This window comes from Dipodomys spectabilis, unplaced genomic scaffold (assembly GCF_019054845.1).
Source record: "Dipodomys spectabilis isolate Male_0828 unplaced genomic scaffold, ASM1905484v1 ptg000473l, whole genome shotgun sequence".
In the NCBI taxonomy this organism is placed as follows: Eukaryota; Metazoa; Chordata; class Mammalia; order Rodentia; family Heteromyidae; genus Dipodomys; species Dipodomys spectabilis.
This window is the reverse complement of record NW_024871150.1, coordinates 1,414,386-1,424,626: the sequence shown is the minus strand read 5'-3', so window position 1 is coordinate 1,424,626 and position 10,241 is coordinate 1,414,386. Positions and strand designations below refer to the sequence as shown.

General features: G+C 34.4%; 1 pseudogene; it reads right to left on the bottom strand.

Moving 5' to 3' along the window:
• Positions 1–4,933: 4,933 nt before the first annotated feature.
• Positions 4,934–5,033, bottom strand: LOC122098311 (annotated as a pseudogene).
• Between the last annotated feature and the right edge of the window lie 5,208 nt (positions 5,034–10,241).

Genomic DNA, 10,241 nt, shown 5'->3' with positions numbered 1-10,241 from the left:
AAAATCAGCTAACCACCTATTTACATACAACTCATGTTTCTTTAAAGTCTACTCTCTTTTTGGAAGCCTGCTTTTATTTGACCCAAAAGTAAATTATTCAGGAAGTCAATTCATCTCTCTCAAGTCTGTTGTTTTAGATGATTTTTAGGTTCCTCCTAGGAACATGATTTTGTGTAATCCTGCATGAAGCAACATAACCCTGTCAAACAATTAATAATAGGTTTTTCTCCGCCTGGCGAACATCTGTAGTTTTACTAACTTCATAAAATTCATGATCTGTCTGTGTATGCCAAAGACTGCTGGGCAAATAAAAAGACCCTTCTCAGAACTTAGCATTTGTATACTATTCATAGGTATGAGGTGTTTAAATATTACTGAATTTTTTTTGGAATAAATAATATTCATCTTGACTATCTTGAGAAAGAAAAATTAGTTTCTCAGCGCTTCAGGTAAGAACATGAGTGAAAGAAACAAAAGGAAAAGTGAAGAACAATAATCCATATATTCAAATGAAACAAAACAACCCAAGAAAACACAAATTAATTCAGTACTCAAGAACCTGCAGGAAATGCAAATATAAAAAAATCAACTATGACAAGCTTATGAATATCCTTAATCCATGGGAGTGAACTGTTGTAAGGATAGTGCTTAAAGCCCAGACTGGACAGAAAGATCTGTACACAATGCCACGCACCTGTTATTTTAAATTCCAGGAAGAATAACATAAAGTGTACTGAGCCCCAAATCAGATACAAGTAGGAAGCCAGATTCTATCTGAAAAATAATCAGGATAATTTAAGTCTGAGGACATGACAAAATGGTAAGAACAACCATTTCGGGGGCACAAGACACTCAATTCAAACTCTAATATTATGGGTATTAAAGAAAAAAACTATGATTTTAAATAATAGGAATAATGGTAAGATTTGAGTATTTGAGTGGAGAAAAATCCATGAGAGAGACAGAATGAACCCACATTGCAATACTTTCTACTTAAGTGATAATGTTTTGTGATACTTCAGACAAAACAGTTACCTTGCTAATGAGTATGGATTTGCACTTGGGTGATGGAAATACTCTACTTACACAGGGGTAAATTAAATAGATTTTTGGGGGTAGATGGTACTTCTTGAACTAAGACCCTAATGATGTCCCTGAGCTTTTTCTCTCAAGGCTACCACTCTACCACTTTCAGCCACAGTTCCAATTCTGATTTTCTGTTGGTTGTTTGGAGATAAGAGGCTCATGGACTTTCCTGCCCAGGATGGCTTCAAACCACAATCGTCAGATCTCACCCTCCGAGTAACCAGAATTCCAGCCATGAGTCATCAATGATTTTAATAATTTAGTAAATTGTGCAGTTACAGAAGTTATAAATTATCCTTATAACCTGTGTAATATATGTGTGTGTATATATCAATGCATACGGATAGAAATATTTTAGCATATTTTTGTATCTACAATAGAGTTGTGAAATCATCCTTCATTATAAAATAAAATGGTAGCCGGGCGCCGGTGGCTCATGCCTGTAATCCTAGCTACTCAGGATGCAGAGATCTGAGAATCGCAAGTCAAAGCAGACAAGAAAGGAAAGTTGGAGAGATTCTTATCTCCCATAAACCACTCAAAAACCGGAAGGGGCACTGTGGCCCAATTGGTAGAGTGCTAGCCATGAGCTGAAGAGCTGAGGGAGAGCGCCCAGGTCCCAAGTTCAAGCCCCACGACAGACGAAAAATAAATAAATAAAAATAAAATAAAATGGAAACAAAAGTTAATAAGGAGCAAAACAAAGAGAATTGTCACAGGTTTCTTGTTGTTGAATGTAATATGAATTGTGAGAATCAGTTTGGCAAAATCATCTCTACTTTAACAAAATGGATAATAGCTATTAAATCCAATCCATCTATTTGCCCATATTGTGCATCCTCACACATGAGTGTCAAAATCAAACCACAGTTTCTGCTATTGTATTTAACTCACCTGTTATAAGTTAGAGGATAGATGAAGTAATCAAATAAAGATTAAAATAATAGTATGTGAGGCTATGAGTTAAAGCTGAAAATGATTTTAAGTATGATAATAGCTTATTAAATTGCATATTTCTTACTTTTACTCTATTGTCATGTCCCTCATTCCCACATTAGAAAAGTACATAGAAGGTTCTCACTAAATTATATGTACAATTATGAAAAGAAGTATTGAAAAAATATGGACACAGTGTGGTTTTAGCTTATTGTGACCTGTAGGGGGTAGTGTGTTTTTGAGGATATGCAATACGTTCTAATGGAGATGAAGAGAGGGATGTGATTATTCTGGAAAACTGGCTAGAGGGTTGTTCCCAGAAAGATAGTGATGAATTCTTCCAAAAGGTTACAGTAAAATCACTTTCACAACCATGTTCACTGCTGCACTATTCACCATAGAAAACTGATGGAAATAGCCCAGATTCCCTTTGGCAGAGGGATGGTTAAAGAAAGTGTGGCACATGTACACAATTGGATTGCACCAATCCATTATGAAGACTGTTACATTATTTCCAAAGAAATGGATAGATCTAAAAATATGTTAAGTAAACTAAGTCAGAGACACACACACAAAGGAACCATGTTCTGTCTCATATTTGGAAGATAGAACTTTATGCAAGTTTTCACAACAATATTAACCAAAGCATGCTATTTGCAGAGGAGAATTTCAAAGGTGTATTTTCTTATAAAATTGAATTTTTAATCCAACAAAATGAATACCAGGAAACTATCACTTAAGATGTGAGGGGAATTCAAAGGGAAGGAATAAAAAGAGTTATGGAGGAAGAGCATGAAGGCATAATATTCAATACAGATAGTATGAAAGTAGAAAAAATTAAAGTGGGGTGAGATTTGGAAGGGTCTGGAGAAGTTATGTAAAGATCCATTGTACTTAAAAACTGATTTGTTGAATGGAAATTCTCTTGTACAATTATTTAAGATAATAAAAATATAATTAAAAACAATGGAGACATTTTACCTTAAACTGTGTTCTCTTAAACCATGAGTCAATATAATAGTTTCCTCCTCAGAAATGTTCTTTGCAGGTATGTTCCTCACATTAACAGAAATGTGATCAGCACAATGTATATCAATCCATCACATTGCACATCATAAAGAGACACACTATAAATTCTATTTCCATCTCTTTAAAAAAAATTGTTTGCTCTATAAATTAATCAGAGGCATGGATTTTGTGGCTATTTAGTTCATTGAACATCTGTCTCTCTCTTCCTCTCTCTCATTCATGGTTCTCATATGATTGTTCCATAATTATCCTAATTTATTTTGTTGTTATATTTTTGGTTGCATCATTTCACTTTCTGCTCTGCCATTTCCCAAATCATTTACATAGAAAGTATTATTTCCTATGTTTTCATTCCTAGAATAAGCTGCACATGGAGACACCACTGGTCCTCATTTTCATTCTGTACCTTTTAATACGGAGGAAAATCTTTCCTCTGCTTTCTATCAATTCTCTACTCTCCAGTTAGAATAATTTAGAATAGTAAAAATGGAAAAAGAGAAAATAAGTCATGGTGAAAAAAAAAAGATGCAGAAAATTCACTGGATTTTTCTGAACAGTTCAACCAACGTCAACTACTGGGGAAATACATAGACACCTCATTCCGACTGGTACTCAGTCTCTGGTTAGGCAATTCTGATGAAGACAAGGAAGAAGATGAAAAAGTGAGGAATGGTATCATTTGCAAGAAAAAAATGGAGAAGGATCCAAGCAAATTTCTTCTTTGGGCTGCCGAAATTAATCGGCTCTCTACAGTGTGGCGAAACCTTTCCAAAAAGGCCACTAGGGATGATGATGAGTATACCGCTCTTCATCAGGAAACCTACAGTTAACACTGACACATTGTCCATGAGTTGGTGGCTCGAGGCAAATATTCATGCAATAACTGTGAATGGCTGGACACACCTGCACAGTGCTTATATGTGGAATAATACCAGTGTGGCTTCTTTCTTACTTCATCATGATGCAGATACCAATGTCTAAACGAAAGGCCTCTTGACCCCCTTGCATCTTGCTGCTGGGAATAGAAACAGCAAAGATACGTTTGATCTCCTTCTTTTGAACCATTATATTAAACCAGGTCTGAAGAACAACTTGGAAGAAACTGCATTTGATACTGCCAAAAGATAAGTATGTATGACTACCTCTTTGAAGTTGTGAAAGGCTGTACAAATTGTTCTCCTACGTCTTAATGATTTGGTTAAGTTACTTAAATTTCAAAAATGCCAGTCCATCCTTTGTCTCTGTACAAAATATTTTCACAATACAAAGCAACAGCAATATCTTACTTTAAAAATTCATGGATTCCATGGTATTCTTCCAAATGAATTGCCTGACTTTGATGTCAAAATATATTCAAGAGTTGTTTGTATACATCTATAATGATTTCTGTAGAGCTTGTGATTTTTAAAATCAGAAATAATTTTAATGTATCTGTTGAAATGAGTAGTACAGAACCTAAAGACATTTCTGGTGCTTGTCTGAAGAAAGTATATTTTAACATATTCTGTATTCTGTTTGTAAAATGTCCATAATCTATTTCATTCTCTCCTAGATATAATGCTTTGAATACTACATTATTATATATTATATAAATTCATTAATAAATGTGTCCTTACAGATTGCATTCCATATAAAAACAGTTTAAGATTCTTTTTTCTCCTAGGTCCTTATAGTATTTTATTTCTTTGGGATAAAATTAAAATGTTATCTAATTTCAAAAGTTTTGTAAAGGTTATGCTATGTAAAGACCTTTCTAAATTGAAGATTTAATACACTGATGTCAAACTAACTTTTAATTATATGAATCACATATGTTGTTACACTTATATTTTTGTAATCAACTTTTTAATAACTGTTTTTCATTTCTAGCAACTGAAGAATGAAAAATATGGAATAATTCGCATATTTTCATATCATCCTTGTCCAAGTGGCATGTTAATCTCTATATTGTTGTAATTTATGTATACGTGCTGCTGAAGCATGTAGTATCCTGTAAATTTAAGTTGTTAATGATGCAATCTTTATACAGGCATATATCCTTGGTTGCCTATTTGTAGCAAGGAAACCTTATTGTTACTAACAATGTTATTGATCTTATTTCTCTGAAATTCTGTGTATAGTGGAAAAACATATTGTTTGGTAGATTGCTCAAACTTGCATTTTTTTGCCAATGACTATTTTAAGTCTTTTTCATTTTAAATTTGATCATACTTTGAAGCCTTTATGGCTAGGTTCAAAGAGATGGCTTTTCAAGTACTTATTTATCAACTGAGTTAGCTTTGTGGAGCTAATGGATTCAAAGTAAGCCTTGCTGAAGTGCTACTTCTAAACTTTTGCAGCTTAAAATTTCCCAAATGAGGTCTTACTGGCACAAATGTCTACTGACCCTTTACCCTTCTTCCATGTAGTAACAGACCAAACAGAATATCTTACCCTGACAGCAAAGATTATCTTACTGGAAAAAAACTAATCTTAGTTACAAGGGATCATAGAGAAATAAACAGTTCTGACTAGAAAGTATTTTATCATAATTGTTTATTATACCTACCATTTCAAAAGTAGCTAAAGCCAAGAAGGTGAAAAAAAATTGTTCTTATGCATGATTACCTAATGTCCTGACCATCCAACCAGGCAGGAACTTTACACTACTGAATTTCTATCAACAAATATTTCCATAGCTCCAGGAGAAGTCCATATTGTTCTCCTTGATATTAGGCCTTAAATTGGTAATGTTTTAATCACAGTGTTTCCTCTTGCCTCTAGGCTGTAAATCTACAAATGATAAAGCTTTAGGTCTAACTCTACCAAACTCTGGGGTAGAGATAATGGAATAATACTGTAAAACAGAGTTGCCTTTGATACCCTAACCACAACAGAACAATGAAAAACATTTCCTTATATTACATATGGTTATATATTTTATATTTATATGTGCTAATTTTATGTTTCACACAATGAAACTTACTAGAATTAATCGATAATTTGACAAATAAATTGATATTTATTACAATAAATAGATTGGAATATAAATAATTAGGTTTAGAATATAAGAAGTATCAATGCAATGTCTTCGGTATAAACTTGTGATACCTTCTAAGTGTCCTTAGTCTACTGAATTCACATGGTAAAAAACAATGTTGTTTTCCTCTAATCTGCAAGGGATTTTACTCTGCTGCTCTGTATATTGTTTTAACTCGTTGGCCCAGAATGGTTTTCTAAATATTTCTGATCATACCCAAATTTTGCTGATATGATGTCCAAAAGGTATTATTATTCTACAGGACCCACGCATCCTAGGATCCCAGGTCCCAGTTATCTGCATCATCAGATAACAAGGGCAAGTCTTCCCACCTAGGCCCATGCAACATGCCAACAGAAAGTAATTGAAGACTCATCTTAACTTCTCATTTCCTATAATAATTTAGTGCCCCAATTACACAGGGTTTAGCAGTAAGCAATTGTGAAATGCAAGGCAACTTAAAAATGAAAGATGAGATCACAAAATCTGAGAGAAACTACTGTAATTCACACTTTCAATTTACAGATGACTAGCCCATATGAGTGAACATGATCACAAATGTCACAAGAATATTTTTAATACCCCTCTCCTAATGATTAATGAAAGATTTCAGTCTAGTATAAATAGGGCAAAAAATAGTTCCTGGAAGGATAGATCCATAATTTGTCTACCAAGTCTCGGAAAACTTGAATTAGAAGTCAAATATCATTCAGAAAAACATTAATTGAGAAGATCCTTAGTGCTTCAAAACACTAGTACTTCAGTAAAACTTGGTTATGTAGTATAAAAAGGTTGTCATTCCCAAATCAATGGGAACCTATATTTAATCTCCTGAAAATATATTCCTTTTCAAATAATTTTTAGGGGTTCCGGGTGTGGGGCCTGATCTCTGGGCTTGGGCGCTGTCCCTCAGCTCTTCAGCTTAAGGCTAGGACTCTACCACTTGAGTCACAGCACAACTTCCAGATTTTTTTTTTTGGTCATGTGATGCTGGGGAATTGAACACAGGACCTCATGCATGCAAGCAAGTGCTTTACCACTGAGCCACCTTCCCAGCCCCTCAAATAAACTTTTTAAAGACACATTCTCCAAAATAACATTTGACGAGTAGATGATACTTAGTGACATTACAAGTTTTTCAAGTGGAAGGAACAAGTTACAATAGAGTTGATTTATTATCCAGCACTAATACCAAACAGGTTCAACCATTCCTTAAATTATAGAAATAGTAGCCCCCTCCATTTGTGTTGTTCAGTAGATGCCTTCCAGAAATGTGTTACATAGATCAGTCTCCCATATTTCAAGCCTAAACATTAGCTAATAAAGTAAGTTTCATCAAATAATAAGGTACATTTTAAAAGATCACGGATATTTGCCTTATCATGTTGATTGATGTTTTCCTTAAGAAAGATGACTTCAAGTTTTGAATATGGGTACTCATTAGAAATGTGACAAACATAAAATCTGTCTTCTATTTCTATCATATTCCTCCACAGTAATAAATTTTCGTTTTCTTCTTTTCCCAAAAGTTATAGGTAGTAGAAAATATTATCCCATGTAAAATAAAATAATCACAAACCATTGTACGAAGCCATTTATAAAAACTGCTATTTAGGAAAACATTCTAAGCCATTTTTAAACTTTCTTGTTGACTAGAGATTAATCTTCCAAATGGATAAGAATAAAATCATGTCTAGGTGCTTCACGTCTCCAGTCTTGCAAATTGTTATTGCAGATGAATTAATTATGGAAATATAAGCTGATATCAGTTCAAGTATATGCAGGATTGAAATGCCATGGAATGTACATAAACCTGTCAAAGTATGAACAGACAGTTTAAAAGAATGACTATCAAGAAGTTGAAACCAGAGAAGAATATTAGTAAAAACATAGAATGAATGAAAAATGAAAAAAATGGCAAGTACAACTAGAATACTCAATGTACACATGTGATAAAGGAAGTGGTAAATCTGAAATAAATCTTGGAGAAGAGTTTGGTTGAGAATGATAGAAGGAGTGACTCTGATCCAGGAGCACTGGACAATTACAAGGACATATTTAATTGTAACACACTACCACAACCTTTTGAAATTCAGTTAAAAACACAACAAATACCAAACACACAAAAATCACAACCAAACGGCAATCTCTAGAGAGTATGAATATGACCTCTCAAAATTTTAAATAGTTAATCAAAAGCAGTATGGGAAAAGCAAACCAACTGTTCAAAGAGGGCAGTTTGGGGTAGGGGAGAATTTTGAACAGACTTAAATAGATTGTCTAACGTTATAAATCACCTACATCTGCAGCAAATATTTTCTAATGGGAGATCTCTTTGTCTGAACTGGATATTCCAGTCCTGAGATACACTTGATAGCTGGTGAATATAGAATGGAAGAAACAAGAACAAAACCCATTACTCCATTGGAGAGAAAACAGTCCTCTATGTTTTCTCTCATCGCTCTTTACTACTCTTTTTCATACTTTTCAGTCAAGTGATTTTGAATTATATCTTTCCTTCTTTGTTCTGGCAAAGTAATCGGTCAATGTAATTCACTAAATACTATTTGCCATTTTTTCTATTATGCTGTTTACTTGTCCAAGCGAGTCCATTAAACTTCCCTCTTGTATTTGGTTGCCACGAAAACCCAACATCTATGATAATGAGGACAAACTCTCATGTAAAACGTTGTCTCCACAAAACCAGTCCAAGAAGCTGTGATCACAAATATTTAGCTATACTTTTTTGTTCTTTTACCTTGAAAGTCTTCTTGTGTCTAAAGTGCCCACAAAAATAAGTACTCCACCACTTTTTGGTTCAATTACTTCTAACCTTAAAGATATAGTTTGCTAACAAGATGCTTAGAGGAAACCGAAGAATACTCCACTTTTATCTTCTCACTTAAGACTCTTGTTAGATACCATATCAGGAACAGTGAAGTTATTCTTTGCAAAATTACTTCAATAGATTATTTTTCTGTTGGTTTTGCATTTGCTTAACAAGATGTATGGAGGGGCTGGGAAGTTGGCTCAGTGGTAGAGTACTTGCCTTGCATGCTCGAGGCCCTAGGTTCGATTCCTCAGCACCACATAAGAAAAAAAGCCGGAAGTGGCGCTGTGGCTCAAGTGGTAGAGTGCTAGCCTTGAGCTGAAGAGCTGAGTGGCAGCGCCCAGGCCCAGAGTTCAGGCCCCACGACCAGACCCCCCCCCCCCAAAATCCAAAAAACAAACAAACAAGATGTGTGGAGAAGAATAGAGTTAAATCACCCATACCTTGGATGACAGTGTCTGTTACAAAGGACAATACTTCTATGTCCTATTTCTGTGTCCTCCTCTTAGCTCTTACCTGATTTCCAATTAATCACAGCTTCTTGGCTTAAAGTCTAGTGAAGTGGAAGGACAATAAGGCCTCCCCCACTGCTACGTCTTCATGGTTTCTCTTTTAAAACTGTTTTATTTGGATGTGGAATTTATTTTTATATCTTCATTCGATCTAGTGTGCATTGAAGTGAGCCAAATAGGCTCTGTAAAGCCACTTTAGGTAGCAAAAATATTAAGACAATCTATTTTAAAAAGTTTTGGCCTCCCTCCACTGCTGAAGCCAATACGCTTAGCTAGGGCTTCAAAGAACACTGTTTTCTTACTATTTCCATTTGCTCTTCTTTTCTGATCCCAAAACTTTTTGGCTTATGTAATAAGAGAAGTCTTCACTGTCTCATGTTAATAATGATATTATATTTTTGAGCCACTTAGAAATGTGAAATCATTGGTTTGAAGTATTCAATCAGATTTTTTTCTGTGTTTCAGTGCTTTATGTGCAAAGACATTGTAGAATGTATTATAAACAGAAAAGTGTAAACCCAATACCTTCTTTCATTGTGGAGGGAACTTTCTCCCTAAATAGTTTGACCCCAATTATCTTTTTCAGAGAATTACTGTTTGGTTAGTAAAGGTCAAATCATAATTTTGATGTCTATTTTTAAAGAAGTTTGAATTTAAATTCCACTACAACCTTGTTTCACACAGTAAGAGTTTATTTCTTGGGTAAAGACAATTCTCAAGGTAACCTACAGGATTTACAGCAAGGTTTGTGAGGTTTGTTTGTTTCGTGTGAAAAAGAGCCATCTTCACCCACATTGCTCCCTCTCAGCTAAGTCTCCATGGATTTCTT